General features: G+C 49.1%; 1 pseudogene across 2 annotated transcripts in view; it reads left to right on the forward strand.

The window, feature by feature from the left end:
* Positions 1 to 19,463, forward strand: part of LOC311029614 (beta-1,3-galactosyl-O-glycosyl-glycoprotein beta-1,6-N-acetylglucosaminyltransferase 4 pseudogene) — a 46,604-nt pseudogene extending 27,141 nt beyond the window's left edge. Inside the window, exons 2-3 of one of the 2 annotated variants that reach the window (XR_014599357.1) lie at positions 17,424 to 17,479; positions 17,576 to 19,463. The product of XR_014599357.1 is annotated as a beta-1,3-galactosyl-O-glycosyl-glycoprotein beta-1,6-N-acetylglucosaminyltransferase 4 pseudogene (transcript). The remainder of the gene's footprint in view (positions 1 to 17,423; positions 17,480 to 17,575) is intronic. The other variant, XR_014599356.1, reaches the window with a different exon arrangement.
* The last annotated feature ends 364 nt before the right edge of the window (positions 19,464 to 19,827 follow it).

Raw genomic sequence — 19,827 nt, forward strand, 5'->3', positions numbered from 1 at the left:
AGTGGCATGGAGACAGGTTGGTGGAGGGAGAAGAGAGGCAGGGAGACAGGTTGGTGGTGGGAGAAGAGAGGCAGGGAGACAGGTTGGTAGAAGGAGGAGAGTGGCATGGAGACAGGTTGGTGGAGGGAGAAGAGAGGGAGGGAGACAGGTTGGTGGAGAGAGAAGAGAAGCAGGGAGACAGGTTGGTGGAGGGAGAAGAGAGGGAGGGAGACAGGTTGGTGGAGAGAGAAGAGAAGCAGGGAGACAGGTTGGTGGAGGGAGAAGAGAGGGAGGGAGACAGGTTGGTAGAAGGAGAAGAGTGGCATGGAGACAGGTTGGTGGAGGGAGAAGAGAGGCAGGGAGACAGGTTGGTAGAAGGAGAAGAGTGGCATGGAGACAGGTTGGTGGAGGGAGAAGAGAGGGAGGGAGACAGGTTGGTGGAGAGAGAAGAGAAGCAGGGAGACAGGTTGGTGGAGGGAGAAGAGAGGGAGGGAGACAGGTTGGTAGAAGGAGAAGAGTGGCATGGAGACAGGTTGGTGGAGAGAGAAGAGAGGCAGGGAGACAGGTTGGTGGAGAGAGAAGAGAAGCAGGGAGACAGGTTGGTGGAGAGAGAAGAGAAGCAGGGAGACAGGTTGGTGGAGGGAGAAGAGAGGGAGGGAGACAGGTTGGTGGAGGGAGAAGAGAGGCAGGGAGACAGGTTGGTGGTGGGAGAAGAGAGGCAGGGAGACAGGTTGGTGGTGGGATAAGAGAGGCAGGGAGACAGGTTGGTGGAGGGAGAAGAGAGGCAGGGAGACAGGTTGGTGGTGGGAGAAGAGAGGCAGGGAGACAGGTTAGTGGAGGGAGAAGAGAGGCAGGGAGACAGGTGGTAGAAGGAGAAGAGTGGCATGGAGACAGGTTGGTGGAGGGAGAAGAGAGGGAGGGAGACAGGTTGGTGGTGGGAGAAGAGAGGCAGGGAGACAGGTTGGTGGTGGGAGAAGAGAGGCAGGGAGACAGGTTGGTGGAGGGAGAAGAGAGGCAGGGAGACAGGTTGGTGGAGGGAGAAGAGAGGGAGGGAGACAGGTTGGTAGAAGGAGAAGAGTGGCATGGAGACAGGTTGGTGGAGGGAGAAGAGAGGGAGGGAGACAGGTTGGTGGTGGGAGAAGAGAGGCAGGGAGACAGGTTAGTGGAGGGAGAAGAGAGGCAGGGAGACAGGTTGGTAGAAGGAGAAGAGTGGCATGGAGACAGGTTAGTGGAGGGAGAAGAGAGGCAGGGAGACAGGTTGGTGGAGGGAGAAGAGAGGGAGGGAGACAGGTTGGTGGTGGGATAAGAGAGGCAGGGAGACAGGTTGGTGGAGGGAGAAGAGAGGGAGAGAGACAGGTTGGTGGAGGGAGAAGAGAGGCAGGGAGACAGGTTGGTGGTGGGATAAGAGAGGCAGGGAGACAGGTTGGTGGAGGGAGAAGAGAGGCAGGGAGACAGGTTGGTGGTGGGATAAGAGAGGCAGGGAGACAGGTTGGTGGAGGGAGAAGAGAGGCAGGGAGACAGGTTGGTGGTGGGATAAGAGAGGCAGGGAGACAGGTTGGTGGTGGGATAAGAGAGGCAGGGAGACAGGTTGGTGGAGGGAGAAGAGAGGCAGGGAGACAGGTTGGTGGAGGGAGAAGAGAGGCAGGGAGACAGGTTGGTGGAGGGAGAAGAGAGGGAGGGAGACAGGTTGGTAGAAGGAGAAGAGTGGCATGGCGACAGGTTGGTGGAGGGAGAAGAGAGGCAGGGAGACAGGTTGGTAGAAGGAGAAGAGTGGCATGGAGACAGGTTGGTGGAGGGAGAAGAGAGGCAGGGAGACAGGTTGGTGGTGGGAGAAGAGAGGCAGGGAGACAGGTTGGTAGAAGGAGGAGAGTGGCATGGAGACAGGTTGGTGGAGGGAGAAGAGAGGGAGGGAGACAGGTTGGTGGAGAGAGAAGAGAAGCAGGGAGACAGGTTGGTGGAGGGAGAAGAGAGGGAGGGAGACAGGTTGGTGGAGAGAGAAGAGAAGCAGGGAGACAGGTTGGTGGAGGGAGAAGAGAGGGAGGGAGACAGGTTGGTAGAAGGAGAAGAGTGGCATGGAGACAGGTTGGTGGAGGGAGAAGAGAGGCAGGGAGACAGGTTGGTAGAAGGAGAAGAGTGGCATGGAGACAGGTTGGTGGAGGGAGAAGAGAGGGAGGGAGACAGGTTGGTGGAGAGAGAAGAGAAGCAGGGAGACAGGTTGGTGGAGGGAGAAGAGAGGGAGGGAGACAGGTTGGTAGAAGGAGAAGAGTGGCATGGAGACAGGTTGGTGGAGAGAGAAGAGAGGCAGGGAGACAGGTTGGTGGAGAGAGAAGAGAAGCAGGGAGACAGGTTGGTGGAGAGAGAAGAGAAGCAGGGAGACAGGTTGGTGGAGGGAGAAGAGAGGGAGGGAGACAGGTTGGTGGAGGGAGAAGAGAGGCAGGGAGACAGGTTGGTGGTGGGAGAAGAGAGGCAGGGAGACAGGTTGGTGGTGGGATAAGAGAGGCAGGGAGACAGGTTGGTGGAGGGAGAAGGGAGGCAGGGAAACAGGTTGGTGGAGGGAGAAGAGAGGCAGGGAGACAGGTTGGTAGAAGGAGAAGAGTGGCATGGAGACAGGTTGGTGGAGGGAGAAGAGAGGGAGGGAGACAGGTTGGTGGAGAGAGAAGAGAAGCAGGGAGACAGGTTGGTGGAGGGAGAAGAGAGGCAGGGAGACAGGTTGGTAGAAGGAGAAGAGTGGCATGGAGACAGGTTGGTGGAGGGAGAAGAGAGGCAGGGAGACAGGTTGGTAGAAGGAGAAGAGTGGCATGGAGACAGGTTGGTGGAGGGAGAAGAGAGGGAGGGAGACAGGTTGGTGGAGAGAGAAGAGAAGCAGGGAGACAGGTTGGTGGAGGGAGAAGAGAGGGAGGGAGACAGGTTGGTAGAAGGAGAAGAGTGGCATGGAGACAGGTTGGTGGAGGGAGAAGAGAGGCAGGGAGACAGGTTGGTGGAGAGAGAAGAGAAGCAGGGAGACAGGTTGGTGGAGGGAGAAGAGAGGGAGGGGGACAGGTTGGTAGAAGGAGAAGAGTGGCATGGAGACAGGTTGGTGGAGAGAGAAGAGAGGCAGGGAGACAGGTTGGTGGAGAGAGAAGAGAAGCAGGGAGACAGGTTGGTGGAGAGAGAAGAGAAGCAGGGAGACAGGTTGGTGGAGGGAGAAGAGAGGGAGGGAGACAGGTTGGTGGAGGGAGAAGAGAGGCAGGGAGACAGGTTGGTGGTGGGAGAAGAGAGGCAGGGAGACAGGTTGGTGGTGGGATAAGAGAGGCAGGGAGACAGGTTGGTGGAGGGAGAAGGGAGGCAGGGAGACAGGTTGGTGGAGGGAGAAGAGAGGCAGGGAGACAGGTTGGTGGAGGGAGAAGAGAGGGAGGGAGACAGGTTGGTAGAAGGAGAAGAGTGGCATGGCGACAGGTTGGTGGAGGGAGAAGAGAGGCAGGGAGACAGGTTGGTAGAAGGAGAAGAGTGGCATGGAGACAGGTTGGTGGAGGGAGAAGAGAGGCAGGGAGACAGGTTGGTGGTGGGAGAAGAGAGGCAGGGAGACAGGTTGGTAGAAGGAGGAGAGTGGCATGGAGACAGGTTGGTGGAGGGAGAAGAGAGGGAGGGAGACAGGTTGGTGGAGAGAGAAGAGAAGCAGGGAGACAGGTTGGTGGAGGGAGAAGAGAGGGAGGGAGACAGGTTGGTGGAGAGAGAAGAGAAGCAGGGAGACAGGTTGGTGGAGGGAGAAGAGAGGGAGGGAGACAGGTTGGTAGAAGGAGAAGAGTGGCATGGAGACAGGTTGGTGGAGGGAGAAGAGAGGCAGGGAGACAGGTTGGTGGAGGGAGAAGAGAGGCAGGGAGACAGGTTGGTGGTGGGAGAAGAGAGGCAGGGAGACAGGTTGGTGGTGGGATAAGAGAGGCAGGGAGACAGGTTGGTGGAGGGAGAAGGGAGGCAGGGAAACAGGTTGGTGGAGGGAGAAGAGAGGCAGGGAGACAGGTTGGTAGAAGGAGAAGAGTGGCATGGAGACAGGTTGGTGGAGGGAGAAGAGAGGGAGGGAGACAGGTTGGTGGAGAGAGAAGAGAAGCAGGGAGACAGGTTGGTGGAGGGAGAAGAGAGGCAGGGAGACAGGTTGGTAGAAGGAGAAGAGTGGCATGGAGACAGGTTGGTGGAGGGAGAAGAGAGGGAGGGAGACAGGTTGGTGGAGAGAGAAGAGAAGCAGGGAGACAGGTTGGTGGAGGGAGAAGAGAGGGAGGGAGACAGGTTGGTGGAGAGAGAAGAGAAGCAGGGAGACAGGTTGGTGGAGGGAGAAGAGAGGGAGGGAGACAGGTTGGTGGAGAGAGAAGAGAAGCAGGGAGACAGGTTGGTGGAGGGAGAAGAGAGGGAGGGAGACAGGTTGGTGGAGAGAGAAGAGAAGCAGGGAGACAGGTTGGTGGAGGGAGAAGAGAGGGAGGGAGACAGGTTGGTAGAAGGAGAAGAGTGGCATGGAGACAGGTTGGTGGAGGGAGAAGAGAGGCAGGGAGACAGGTTGGTAGAAGGAGAAGAGTGGCATGGAGACAGGTTGGTGGAGGGAGAAGAGAGGGAGGGAGACAGGTTGGTGGAGAGAGAAGAGAAGCAGGGAGACAGGTTGGTGGAGGGAGAAGAGAGGCAGGGAGACAGGTTGGTAGAAGGAGAAGAGTGGCATGGAGACAGGTTGGTGGAGAGAGAAGAGAGGCAGGGAGACAGGTTGGTGGAGAGAGAAGAGAAGCAGGGAGACAGGTTGGTGGAGAGAGAAGAGAAGCAGGGAGACAGGTTGGTGGAGGGAGAAGAGAGGGAGGGAGACAGGTTGGTGGAGGGAGAAGAGAGGCAGGGAGACAGGTTGGTGGTGGGAGAAGAGAGGCAGGGAGACAGGTTGGTGGTGGGATAAGAGAGGCAGGGAGACAGGTTGGTGGAGGGAGAAGGGAGGCAGGGAAACAGGTTGGTGGAGGGAGAAGAGAGGCAGGGAGACAGGTTGGTAGAAGGAGAAGAGTGGCATGGAGACAGGTTGGTGGAGGGAGAAGAGAGGGAGGGAGACAGGTTGGTGGAGAGAGAAGAGAAGCAGGGAGACAGGTTGGTGGAGGGAGAAGAGAGGCAGGGAGACAGGTTGGTAGAAGGAGAAGAGTGGCATGGAGACAGGTTGGTGGAGGGAGAAGAGAGGCAGGGAGACAGGTTGGTAGAAGGAGAAGAGTGGCATGGAGACAGGTTGGTGGAGGGAGAAGAGAGGCAGGGAGACAGGTTGGTAGAAGGAGAAGAGTGGCATGGAGACAGGTTGGTGGAGGGAGAAGAGAGGGAGGGAGACAGGTTGGTGGAGAGAGAAGAGAAGCAGGGAGACAGGTTGGTGGAGGGAGAAGAGAGGGAGGGAGACAGGTTGGTAGAAGGAGAAGAGTGGCATGGAGACAGGTTGGTGGAGGGAGAAGAGAGGCAGGGAGACAGGTTGGTGGAGAGAGAAGAGAAGCAGGGAGACAGGTTGGTGGAGGGAGAAGAGAGGGAGGGGGACAGGTTGGTAGAAGGAGAAGAGTGGCATGGAGACAGGTTGGTGGAGAGAGAAGAGAGGCAGGGAGACAGGTTGGTGGAGAGAGAAGAGAAGCAGGGAGACAGGTTGGTGGAGAGAGAAGAGAAGCAGGGAGACAGGTTGGTGGAGGGAGAAGAGAGGGAGGGAGACAGGTTGGTGGAGGGAGAAGAGAGGCAGGGAGACAGGTTGGTGGTGGGAGAAGAGAGGCAGGGAGACAGGTTGGTGGTGGGATAAGAGAGGCAGGGAGACAGGTTGGTGGAGGGAGAAGGGAGGCAGGGAAACAGGTTGGTGGAGGGAGAAGAGAGGCAGGGAGACAGGTTGGTAGAAGGAGAAGAGTGGCATGGAGACAGGTTGGTGGAGGGAGAAGAGAGGGAGGGAGACAGGTTGGTGGAGAGAGAAGAGAAGCAGGGAGACAGGTTGGTGGAGGGAGAAGAGAGGCAGGGAGACAGGTTGGTAGAAGGAGAAGAGTGGCATGGAGACAGGTTGGTGGAGGGAGAAGAGAGGCAGGGAGACAGGTTGGTAGAAGGAGAAGAGTGGCATGGAGACAGGTTGGTGGAGGGAGAAGAGAGGGAGGGAGACAGGTTGGTGGAGAGAGAAGAGAAGCAGGGAGACAGGTTGGTAGAAGGAGAAGAGTGGCATGGAGACAGGTTGGTGGAGGGAGAAGAGAGGCAGGGAGACAGGTTGGTGGAGAGAGAAGAGAAGCAGGGAGACAGGTTGGTGGAGGGAGAAGAGAGGGAGGGAGACAGGTTGGTAGAAGGAGAAGAGTGGCATGGAGACAGGTTGGTGGAGAGAGAAGAGAGGCAGGGAGACAGGTTGGTGGAGAGAGAAGAGAGGGAGGGAGACAGGTTGGTAGAAGGAGAAGAGTGGCATGGAGACAGGTTGGTGGAGGGAGAAGAGAGGGAGGGAGACAGGTTGGTGGAGAGAGAAGAGAAGCAGGGAGACAGGTTAGTGGAGGGAGAAGAGAGGTAGGGAGACAGGTTGGTGGAGAGAGAAGAGAGGCAGGGAGACAGGTTGGTGGAGGGAGAAGAGAGGCAGGGAGACAGGTTGGTGGAGAGAGAAGAGAAGCAGGGAGACAGGTTGGTGGAGGGAGAAGAGAGGGAGGGAGACAGGTTGGTGGAGGGAGAAGAGAGGCAGGGAGACAGGTTGGTGGTGGGAGAAGAGAGGCAGGGAGACAGGTTGGTGGTGGGATAAGAGAGGCAGGGAGACAGGTTGGTGGAGGGAGAAGGGAGGCAGGGAAACAGGTTGGTGGAGGGAGAAGAGAGGCAGGGAGACAGGTTGGTAGAAGGAGAAGAGTGGCATGGAGACAGGTTGGTGGAGGGAGAAGAGAGGGAGGGAGACAGGTTGGTGGAGAGAGAAGAGAAGCAGGGAGACAGGTTGGTGGAGGGAGAAGAGAGGCAGGGAGACAGGTTGGTAGAAGGAGAAGAGTGGCATGGAGACAGGTTGGTGGAGGGAGAAGAGAGGCAGGGAGACAGGTTGGTAGAAGGAGAAGAGTGGCATGGAGACAGGTTGGTGGAGGGAGAAGAGAGGCAGGGAGACAGGTTGGTAGAAGGAGAAGAGTGGCATGGAGACAGGTTGGTGGAGGGAGAAGAGAGGGAGGGAGACAGGTTGGTGGAGAGAGAAGAGAAGCAGGGAGACAGGTTGGTGGAGGGAGAAGAGAGGGAGGGAGACAGGTTGGTAGAAGGAGAAGAGTGGCATGGAGACAGGTTGGTGGAGGGAGAAGAGAGGCAGGGAGACAGGTTGGTGGAGAGAGAAGAGAAGCAGGGAGACAGGTTGGTGGAGGGAGAAGAGAGGGAGGGGGACAGGTTGGTAGAAGGAGAAGAGTGGCATGGAGACAGGTTGGTGGAGAGAGAAGAGAGGCAGGGAGACAGGTTGGTGGAGAGAGAAGAGAAGCAGGGAGACAGGTTGGTGGAGAGAGAAGAGAAGCAGGGAGACAGGTTGGTGGAGGGAGAAGAGAGGGAGGGAGACAGGTTGGTGGAGGGAGAAGAGAGGCAGGGAGACAGGTTGGTGGTGGGAGAAGAGAGGCAGGGAGACAGGTTGGTGGTGGGATAAGAGAGGCAGGGAGACAGGTTGGTGGAGGGAGAAGGGAGGCAGGGAAACAGGTTGGTGGAGGGAGAAGAGAGGCAGGGAGACAGGTTGGTAGAAGGAGAAGAGTGGCATGGAGACAGGTTGGTGGAGGGAGAAGAGAGGGAGGGAGACAGGTTGGTGGAGAGAGAAGAGAAGCAGGGAGACAGGTTGGTGGAGGGAGAAGAGAGGCAGGGAGACAGGTTGGTAGAAGGAGAAGAGTGGCATGGAGACAGGTTGGTGGAGGGAGAAGAGAGGCAGGGAGACAGGTTGGTAGAAGGAGAAGAGTGGCATGGAGACAGGTTGGTGGAGGGAGAAGAGAGGGAGGGAGACAGGTTGGTGGAGAGAGAAGAGAAGCAGGGAGACAGGTTGGTAGAAGGAGAAGAGTGGCATGGAGACAGGTTGGTGGAGGGAGAAGAGAGGCAGGGAGACAGGTTGGTGGAGAGAGAAGAGAAGCAGGGAGACAGGTTGGTGGAGGGAGAAGAGAGGGAGGGAGACAGGTTGGTAGAAGGAGAAGAGTGGCATGGAGACAGGTTGGTGGAGAGAGAAGAGAGGCAGGGAGACAGGTTGGTGGAGAGAGAAGAGAGGGAGGGAGACAGGTTGGTAGAAGGAGAAGAGTGGCATGGAGACAGGTTGGTGGAGGGAGAAGAGAGGGAGGGAGACAGGTTGGTGGAGAGAGAAGAGAAGCAGGGAGACAGGTTAGTGGAGGGAGAAGAGAGGTAGGGAGACAGGTTGGTGGAGAGAGAAGAGAGGCAGGGAGACAGGTTGGTGGAGGGAGAAGAGAGGCAGGGAGACAGGTTGGTGGAGAGAGAAGAGAAGCAGGGAGACAGGTTGGTGGAGGGAGAAGAGAGGGAGGGAGACAGGTTGGTGGAGGGAGAAGAGAGGCAGGGAGACAGGTTGGTGGTGGGAGAAGAGAGGCAGGGAGACAGGTTGGTGGTGGGATAAGAGAGGCAGGGAGACAGGTTGGTGGAGAGAGAAGAGAGGCAGGGAGACAGGTTGGTGGAGGGAGAAGAGAGGCAGGGAGACAGGTTGGTGGAGAGAGAAGAGAAGCAGGGAGACAGGTTGGTGGAGGGAGAAGAGAGGGAGGGAGACAGGTTGGTGGAGGGAGAAGAGAGGCAGGGAGACAGGTTGGTGGTGGGAGAAGAGAGGCAGGGAGACAGGTTGGTGGTGGGATAAGAGAGGCAGGGAGACAGGTTGGTGGAGGGAGAAGAGAGGCAGGGAAACAGGTTGGTGGAGGGAGAAGAGAGGCAGGGAGACAGGTTGGTAGAAGGAGAAGAGTGGCATGGAGACAGGTTGGTGGAGGGAGAAGAGAGGGAGGGAGACAGGTTGGTGGAGAGAGAAGAGAAGCAGGGAGACAGGTTGGTGGAGGGAGAAGAGAGGGAGTGAGACAGGTTGGTAGAAGGAGAAGAGTGGCATGGAGACAGGTTGGTGGAGGGAGAAGAGAGGCAGGGAGACAGGTTGGTAGAAGGAGAAGAGTGGCATGGAGACAGGTTGGTGGAGGGAGAAGAGAGGGAGGGAGACAGGTTGGTGGAGAGAGAAGAGAAGCAGGGAGACAGGTTGGTAGAAGGAGAAGAGTGGCATGGAGACAGGTTGGTGGAGGGAGAAGAGAGGCAGGGAGACAGGTTGGTGGAGAGAGAAGAGAAGCAGGGAGACAGGTTGGTGGAGGGAGAAGAGAGGGAGGGAGACAGGTTGGTAGAAGGAGAAGAGTGGCATGGAGACAGGTTGGTGGAGGGAGAAGAGAGGGAGGGAGACAGGTTGGTGGTGAGAGAAGAGAAGCAGGGAGACAGGTTAGTGGAGGGAGAAGAGAGGCAGGGAGACAGGTTGGTGGAGAGAGAAGAGAGGCAGGGAGACAGGTTGGTGGAGGGAGAAGAGAAGCAGGGAGACAGGTTGGTGGAGGGAGAAGAGAAGCAGGGCCGGCCCGTGGCATAGGCCGTATAGGCAAATGCTAAGGGCGCCGTCCATCGGGGGGCGCCACGCCAGTGCCACAAATGGTAAAAAAAAAAAAAATAAATAAAATAAAAGTTGGTACAAGAAATAATCCCACGTTAATTAAAATGCAAAGCAAAGCCTATTTAATAGAAATAATATTTGTTACAACATTACAACCCCCCCCCCCCCCCCCCCCATGCACGGTGCGCCCCCTCCCTTCCCGTAGCCTATCATGATTCTTTTTGGACGTCATCACCACATCAAAAAATCAACACAAGATGTCAAAACGGCCAAAACTGTCGGGTGCCCAGGGAAGAAAAAAAAGAAAAGAAGAGGAGGAGAAACGAGAAAAAGACAGACATAACGTTACATGAAATTATGTATCTGTTACAGATAGACACCTGGCTTTTTAGCATTAGGATAACGTTACATGATTCGCTAATTGCTAATCAATAAATAGCTAACGTTAGTTGACTGTTTTAACGTCAGTTAATATTGTGGAGGGGGCTAAGTTGTTATGGAAAGTAATAATGTAACGTTAGGTAATGACAGGACTCCCACCTTACATTCCTCAGGGACATTTATTAGATCTTTTAAGCAGGTGTTTACATTTGTTTACATTTTTATTGCCTTCTGGTTAGCTCACGTTTGCCCTGCTGGTAATAGTCACTTTTCCACCCCTTTATATATTATAGTTGTAAGCCTAGTTGTTAAAGTGCACACAGAGAGCTGCTCCCCCGGGCTGCCTGCTGTAGCTCCCTTTCTTTTTCCCTTCTTATCCTCTCCTTTCTAGGCATTATGCTGCAATTGGTAAATAAAAAGAGACCAACAATATGAATAAGACTGTTTGGTTATATTTCAACAAGGCACAGGGCTACTTTTTCTGCAGGCAATTGGGTATTGCCTGTTTGTCATTTAGCAAATACATTACTGCAAGTGTTAATTATGTAGGCCTAGCCTAATGTAAACCTACACAATAGCCTACTAAATATTCATCTTAAGTAAGTATACAGATAGATTCACATGCTGTAGGATACCAATGACAAACTCTACTGGTGGTCATCATCATGTCATATCTATTACTGATTTTGGGTAGCTTGTTAAGCAGGTGAGCAGCCAATAATTTATGCCCAGCTGTGTGGCGTTGAGACCGGCTACTTCACAACAGAGACAAATAAATGCAAGTTGCAGCTTGGCAACTGAGGCGCGTTCCCACTGCTTTTATTTTGAAAATTGACCGGATTGTCTCGTGTTTCTTTGAGTGAAAAAAACGAACTTTCAAAAGGGCACTTGCTTGGTCCAGAGGGCAAGGGCAGGTGCTTTAGCACCACCTAGTGTCTACCTGTGCACGCCACTGCTATTTATGAATGTAAAAATGGTTGTATTTCATATATTCATTTTATTTTTTGTATTCATTTATTTATTCATATTTTTTTTTATCTTGTTAACTATTGTGATTGTTAATTAGCTTTCTTTAAGTAAAAAAAAGGTCAAAGACAAAACTATTAGGTTTCTTGTGAGTATATACACTACACTGCCGATGCAAGGGGGGCGCCACCTAAAATCTTGCCTAGGGCTCCAGATTGGTTAGGGCCGGGCCTGGGCCGCATGGTGTAGTCCTAACGGTTACTACTACCATACTACCAACACCAAATACAGTTGGAACCCAAGGGCCTGGGCTGCACGAGATCTCTGCCTAAAAGCCTATTAAGGCAGTTTTTTCTCGCCACTGTCGCTGTAAAGCTTGTCCCTGGGTGTTGTTGGGACTTTAGGAAATTGTGTTGACTCTTGAAATTTTGAGCATATTCTAGTCCTGCTCAATGTGTTAAGTGTCCTGAGATGACTTCTGTTTAGTGATGTGACTTCCGAAACGGGCGTGTCGGCGCGTCTCTGAAGTCCCGGATCGAAACGTTTCGAAACGTTAGGCGAATTCGACTTGATGTAGCCGCCTGCAGCGCGCTACCTAACGTGATGTATTGTGGGTTGAAAGCGATGCATGATGGCTAGAATTGTGTCCGACTTAGCAGCCAACTGCAAAGACATCACAGGGTCGCGACCATATCACGTGACACAAAACATCGCGGGAACAAGTTTTTAAGAGCCGCTTCTTGCAGCGCTTGGCAGCGCGGTCTACGACGGCTGCAACCGGCTTGTCCACACCTCCGCTAGTGGAATGGTTCTCATTGGTTAAAAGTTCAATGATGTGTGTTCAGGTCCGCACTCGGCGGCCACCTTGTGGTGAAATGATACTTTTTATTTTGGTCGCATTGATCTCATGGCTTGATCTTAAGTTCCGTGCATTGTGTTGTGAGAAGGCATATTATATGTGAGGTCTGCATGTGAGGATACATATCCTCTTTGGTTTGCTGCTGTGTTCTATCGCTTGAGCACCATAGTCACGTTGACTTTGTTGTCCGACTTGACGGCGTTTGGCTGCCGTCTCTTTAGAGCCCGCCCCCTCAGACACCTGCAGCTCTCGTCGGCGTGATAAGTCAAGTCAAGTCAAGTCAAGACCATCCCGAAGCCTATTATGCCGAAAAGCGGTTCTGAAACGCCCATGTCACGTGACTGTAGTTTAGTGATTGAAGGAACGCCTCTGTTTCGAAACGGTTATTCCAAGACGGGCAGATCATTTGAAATACTGGCAAGAGCGACGTGCTGTCTTCCCTAATTTGTACCAACTGACTAAGTCATTTTTAAGTGTCCCTGCAACAAGTGTACCTGTGAAAGGATTTTTCAAAAGCAGGGGAAGTGTTATCCAAAAAAAAAGAAACAGACTCAGCTCAAAAAGAGCTGAACAAATATTATTTCTGAATAAAAATCTTTGATTATTGTATTGCATATAACAATGTGTCATTTATTTATTTTTAATAATGTTTCTTTAATTCAACCTGTATTCTACTTAAATTAAGGAAACCTAAGACCGACTCATTTCATAGTGGCACATAATTAGGAGTTTTCTTTGGCCAGACATGTAGTTCACAGAAGTGGCCACTAGATGCAATAGCAATAAAATACACAAAATACTAAAATCACAACATTTTTTAAAGTGTAGAACAGTGTGTGATCAATAGATCGGAGTGTTTGATGTGAAGGTATTATTGGTGCAAAAGGTTTGAGCACCTGTAACAGTGGAATTTGTAGTTGTGACAGTGATTGTGTATGTGTATCAGTAAATTTGAAGTCACAGACTCTATGAGTTGTGTACTTGTAGATTTGTTTTCTCTCCACAAATACAACACAACAATTACACATTCACAAATTCTTAATTACAGGTGCACAAATCCTATTTTAGAAGTCACAGATTAAAAAACTGACACGCTCACATTTTTGCTCCTATTGTTATAGTATATTTGGTGCAAAACATATTTGTGTACCTTTTAAAACACAAACACAAATCGAGAAGTACAACTGCGCAAATCTTCCCCACGAGTCACAGATTCTGTTTCCTTCACCTACAAATCACAAATCCCACCTCCACTGAGATATGTGGAGCAAAACGATCTGTGCATTCAGTCTATGGTGCAAAAGGCGGGTGCTGATCTGAGAGCGACTGATCCCACAGCCAATCAGAGGAGAGGGTGGATTCAGCACATGCTAAACTAACAGCAGCAGAGACAGCGATATAGGCAACTTTCAAGGTAGGTTGTATCTTTAACCACATTAATAAATAAACCCAGACGCGAAGCTGAGAAATTTAGCGTCCTCTCACTTTTCCTCTGTTTTGGTAACCATCCTCCCGACCGTGTGCATTTGTTTTCATTTGTTTTCATTTTCCTAGAAGGCAGAGGAGAATAGGAGTAATTTACTTTATTACGTTGAGATCTTTCAAGCATAGATATTAACGTAGATATATGATCGCCCTACTTCTGGAACAAGGTGCAGTATTCAAATCCACACATTCAAAAAATTCCACCTGCTGATCGGCCCACCCTCCCTCTCCATCTCCTCCTCAGGGTCGTTGTTCACCCTGTGTCAAATGGCATGTCGGAGAACAGGTTCAGGTTGCGGCAACGAGGAAGGGTCCACTCTTCTGATCGCTCCTGACAGCGGTAAGTTGCTTCTCAGCTGCTCATTTCTAAGTTGCTACTCAATTTCCCGTTTAAATACGTTAATTCAATGCTCATCTGTCTGTAGTCTAGTTTAAATTCACTTTATTCGGGTTTGAAATTTGAAAGTTTTGTGTTTTAACCTCTTTCAACGTCTATAAACGTTTATTGGACTATTATTATAGGTCTATATTAATTTAGAAGTCTGCTAAGATTCACTTGTAAACTCATTCTCACATTGAGTATATGGTTGATCGTCGTTATCGGCCAGTGTTCAGTAAAACTAATCATCGGGCATATCGGGCATTTGCCCGAAGGGCCGATGGGGATTTTGGGCCGAGCCTTTTTTTTTTTTTTTTTTTTTTACTAATGGTATTAGTGTTATTAATGGTATTAGTCATGATACATATTCAGTGTTTCCCACACATTGAATGGACTTAACTAGCGGCTCTAATAATAGGCCTAAACAGGAGGGCAGCAGCGCTTATTATAAGGGGAAATCCTCGCGGCTGGTTTGGTTCATCACCGTTCTGTTTTCCCCCGTCGCCATAAGGCGTCCCCCGCGCCGACCCCCCTTAGCTGCGCGAGTTTGACAGTGCGTGCGCGTATGTCAAAACCAAAACACCAAGGAAGGCTGAGGAATAGTCACCCACTTATATTAATAATAATAATAGTCATAATAAACTAATAGTATAAAGCAGCCATCCCCAATTAGCGGCCCGCGGGCCAAATCCGGCCCGCAAGAGCAAATCCGGGCCGTGCGGACCCAGTGACAGTTACTAATAACCTGCCATAAGGTGAAATAAAGAGTCGGTAAAGTTGAAAATATATTCACAGATTCGGGATCAATACATCTGAAGTGAAACGTTTTCAAACACAAATGATGCCTCTTTCCCACCGTAATATCAAAGACTACGAGCTACAAGGACCAAAACACAGATTTTTTACATAAATCAGCTGTCCTCTGAGCTGAACGGAGAACATTGATCTATATGCGCAGTGACAGCCGGGCGAGTGCGCAGGGACCGTCTGCAAATTACAAGACAAAAGCAAGACGCTGCAAACAAGAGGAAAACAATATTGTATAACATTATACAATATTTTTTTCCTCTAGTGCGCCACTTGCTGTAGTGCTGTTGTTTTTGTTGTTGATCAAAATATTCTCCAGGGGCATTCAAATAAATAAATCGTTGATATTGGACTTATTTTCTTTCAAGCGTACATTTTTATCTGTCCCTCAACACAGGCTATGACTACTACTACTATCTGCTACTACAACCAACCTGGACATAATTTGGCCCTCAGTGAAAACTAATTGGGGAACCCTGGAAGGCTCAGCACTGTGTTTTAGTCATTTTTCTTTCATCTTTTCTTGAATGCTTGAACTCCTCAACCCCATTTAGTATGTCAACATTTTGTATTAGTACCAGCAGTTTGTAAGAAATTGGTCAGTAATTGATGTCATGTTTTGGTTCTCAAAATTCACCAAATTGATGCATTAAAATTAAATCTATTAAAAATGTTCTCCCGGGGGGGGCATGCCCCTGGACCCCCCTACAAGATCACAAGCCACCCACGATAGAATCCTGTGGGAAACACTGCTATTGGTACACAAAACTGGTAGATCGGCCCCTTAGTCATGATTGATTCTGGGCTGGACCAATTACAGCCGAGGGGCGATGCCCGACAGTGTACAAGCATTGTCAGAAAAAAAATTGTTTTCATTCATAGGCTTCATTGTCTTTCCATCGATACCTGGTGGGCCGGTCTCGGCTGAAAATGCCCGGGCCGATTTTTGGTCCCAGTCCAGCCCTGACAACACCTGATTATGCTGCTTTGTGAACAGTGGCGTCACTAGGCTGTTTCATTCGGGGCTTAAGCCCCGGATTTATTTAATTAGCCCCGAATATAATTTTTTGGTAAAACAAACAAACAAACAAACAAACAAAATTCAACTACACTTCAGCAGTCTGACTCAGTGTTTACAACAGGTTAGTAGTGAGCACAAGCTCTAGATTTCAGAATGTCGTTATTATTTGTCAGTAATTCAAATGTCTGTAAACGTGTTGAAAACCTTACTTATGGTGAATGTATGGAAATATATATAATTTATTGTAAATGTACATCATGAACGTTGTCTACCGTTTGAATGTTAGCTAGCTAGCTTACGCTAGTGACGTTATCAGAGGCATTAAGCCTGTTACTTTATTTATTATTTTCATCTGTAGTCTACATGCATGCTCAATAGAGCATACAACATTTTTTTTTATCCTTTTCCCTCTGGGCTGAGCCCCAGATGTTTCAGAAACCTAGCAACAGCCCTACTTGTAAACAACTAATCTGTGTTGTAATCCATAGGGGAGTAAGTAAGTAAGGTAGCGCCTAGCAGCCATGGTAGAAAAACAAAAATCAGTGGTTAAATTATTTTGATTCAGGTCTGGAATTCTTTTGAATAATAATTAAGTTTCATTTGTCACTTTCTGTTACCCATAAAGTTGGAATATTATGTTTTTAGACACGATCCTCTGTTTATTCAGATTTAAATAGATCACTAATGACTTTTGACCAGGTGCAATGATTATGTTATGTGTTCCAGTTACCCAGGAGGAAATTAATTCATGCATAACATTTGTTTGGCATTATAAAAGACATTTGCAAATTATTCCAACTTCATGGACGACCCTGTATATTTTATTTTTATACTACACTTATGTTTTAGTTTGACTACATTGTTGGATTCGTCAAATTCAAGATCAAAAGCTGAACTTTCAGTTTCTATTTTTATTTTTTAAAGCGAATAAAACTATCGGCCATGATTGATATATCTCGGGAGGTGCCATTGAAGTAAGATAAGATAAGATATATTTTATTATTCCCACAGGGGTAATTTCCGGATTACAGCAAAAGAGGATAGTGCAAATAATAAAAGCATCAATAGCAGATGCAAAATACAAAATATAAAAATAGACAAAAATAAACAGACTGGTCACAGTGTGTGCGTGCGTTCAGCGAGAGCAGTGCTGATTGTAAAGTCTGACCGCTGCAGGAAGGAAAGAGCTGCGCTACCTCGCCTTCACACACTCCCTCACCTGTTCACTGAAGGAGCTGCTCAGTGAAGTTAGCGTCTCCTGAAGGGCGTGGGACGTGTTTCGCTGTCACCATCCTGTCACCAACCGCCTCTACTGATTCTGGGGAGAGAATTAGGATCTGTTTAGCTTCTAACACTAGCTCCAAGGTGCTGAAAATATAACTAAAACTCCTAATTCCAAGATTATTCTAAAATCAATGAAAATAGAATCTTATATTTCACTTAATCAATGTGTGTTGTTTGTGCAAATAACCACTGTAGATTACTTTAACAATGTAAATGCCCCCAGGCAGCAACCTCCGGTTCTGAAATGTGAAGCCAATCCTCAAGTACGTATAAGTACTTGCATTCTCTCTACTGGCCATTAGGGGGGCGACGCCACTGGTAGCAAAAAGAAGTCTGATTGCATGGAAATCTATGGGGAAATGACTCTACTTCTCACGTCGATATCTGCAATACATCTTCTAACCACACGAGGGAGCCTGAATGGTCATATTGTTTGGATGATTATAACTTACTTGTAACATTGAATCTAATATAAAAGGCAAGTGTACATCTGGATTACCGCTGAGAGGGAAAAAACAAGAACCTCTTACCTCCACCTGAGAGCACTGTTAACACGTCTCTATGTTTTCAATAACATGTCTCATCTCTTCTAGAGTTATAGCCCATTTTTAGACCAAGACATTGAGTGCTCACTCGGATATGAAACAATGAATTATTAATTAGTGTTATTGCACATAAACTGATGTGTTAATTCTGAATTTATCCTCTTTTTGTCAACTTTTAGACTGTGACGTCTTGTACCGGTTCGCCAGGCAGAGAGCTACCTATGTAGGGACCGATGTGAGTCTCTATTGAATCATTGTTCAAAGCCACACTTCATTTTTTCACTGAAATCCCAAACTGAATTTCGGTCTCTGCTCCCTCACATCCTCACAGAATGAATTCAAGAAAAGCCACGTATTCCTTCTTACTGCTGTCACTGCTGACTGGATGTGTCATCATATTGGTCAATGTGAAGGACATCTACCACACCAAGTATTTCCCTCCACGACCAACTTTAAATCACATTCCGGCATATCGCAAGTACAATGTTAGCTGCAGGGCTATATACAACATGGACCCGGGGGAGGTGGGTAAGTCCCTGATCATCAGACGGACACAAGTTGTGGAGGACAAGGATGAGACCCTGGTTAACCTCACCTCAGACTGCCCCTCATTCATCAGGTCCAGAGGTTATGACGATGTGTGTGTCTCACAGGAGGATGAAGACTTCCCTATTGCTTACTCACTGGTTGTGCATAAATCTGCTTTGTTGGTGGAGAGACTCATCAAAGCGCTGTACTCACCCATCAACATCTACTGTATCCACTACGATAAAAAGTCTCCAGCTCAGTTCATCTCAGCCTTGGAGGGTTTAGCCCGCTGTCTGCCCAATGTCTTCATCGCCTCCAAGCTGGAGGACGTCACTTATGGACACATCAGTCGGATGATAGGCGACATCAACTGTATGTCCGACCTTTTGAAGGCAGATCTCAAGTGGAAGTATGTCATTAACCTCTGTGGCCAAGACTTCCCCCTCAAGTCCAACTCTGAGCTGGTGTCAGAACTGAAGAAGCTAAACGGAGCCAACATGCTGGAGACATGCCGACCCATCGAGTACAAGAAGCAGAGGACCATCTTTCACTACACACTGAGGGACACCAACATCCCACACCACAAAGAGATTGTGAGAACGGACCAGAGGAAGAGCCCACCGCCACAGGGCATCGAGATGTTCACCGGCAGCGCCTACTTTGTCTTGTCCCGGGACTTTGTTGTGTTCATGAACTCCTCAGTTCTTGTGAAAGAGTTATTGGATTGGTGCGAGGACACCTACGCCCCGGAGGAACACTTCTGGGCCACACTTGTACGACTGCCAGGCGTACCTGGAGGGGTACCCAGATCACACCCTGATATCAAGGACCAGATGACTAAGACCAGGTTGGTGAAGTGGCAAGCCTTCGAGGGGAGCCGATACCCACCCTGCACAGGGATACACGTCCACGGCATTTGTATTTACGCCTCAGCAGAAATGCGTTGGTTGCTGGACTATGGTCACTGGTTCGCCAACAAGTTTGACACCAAAGTGGACCCGGTTATCGTTCAGTGCCTTGAGGAGACGCTGGAGGAAAGGGAAAAGTCATTCCAGTCATCTCATACCTGTCTGAGCTACAGTCTACTGTAGAGCAGTGATGAAGTAGTCGATGTACAGAAAATTAATTAGCTGCAATTCTGATAATCAAGTAATAATTGAAGTAATTTTAAAACTCACATTCAATGGTGCCAGCTTCTGACATTGGATAGATTCACTTTAGATGAATCTGTTTAGGAAGCAAAACAATTTGATGTCATCTTTGAAGGGTTTTTAAGCAATAGTATGAGGCTCTTTTTTTAGAAGTCTAACCTAAATACCGCTCCCTGATTGGCTGCCGGTTTCTCGTTAACTTACATGTGATTGGCTGTCCCCACTTTCACTCCTTCTGCTTGTTAAAACTACCTGCAACCTGCTAGTTGGACCGGACGAGAGGCAGTGCATGTTATCTGCAACTGCGAGTATAAGTTGGCAACATGTTCGACGTTTGTTCTTCCTGGGTCACGTCAGCTAGATGGATTTAAATATCAGTGGTGTCATTTACATTTGTGTTTGTGTCTGTTTGCGTGTACGTGTGTGCGTGAAGAAAAGAAAAGTGGATATAAGAGACTTCTTTAGGAGTCAAAGTGTAAGTTACTTCAAGGGTGTATAGGTAGAGGCTCAACAACACAGATATTGAATAAAAGAGAATATTTAATGCCAAAGAGATACACTTTATTTATTATTTATCTTAGTTAATTTTTAATTCTTATTTTCATGTACTTGTGTAGTAGAGAGCAGCGGTTTAAAAACACAAATAAAGAATTTGTGGTGGAAATTCTAGATGATCATGTGGTTTTATAATTATAAAATATAATGAATTAATATTAAGTAATCTAACCTATAACATTTTCATGACGTGAAATTATGATTGCTAATGCAAAAAAATGTCAACTTTCATGAGTGCTGCCTTGGAGCACTTTTGTGTCCCCACCAATCTCAAAATCAAACCCCTTGGTCCCAACATCACCCAGGAGCAAGAGTCACAGCGACAGTGGCAAGAAAAAACTTTCATATT

This window comes from Eutrigla gurnardus (assembly GCF_963514095.1).
Source record: "Eutrigla gurnardus genome assembly, chromosome: 19".
Classification (NCBI taxonomy): Eukaryota; Metazoa; Chordata; class Actinopteri; order Perciformes; family Triglidae; genus Eutrigla; species Eutrigla gurnardus.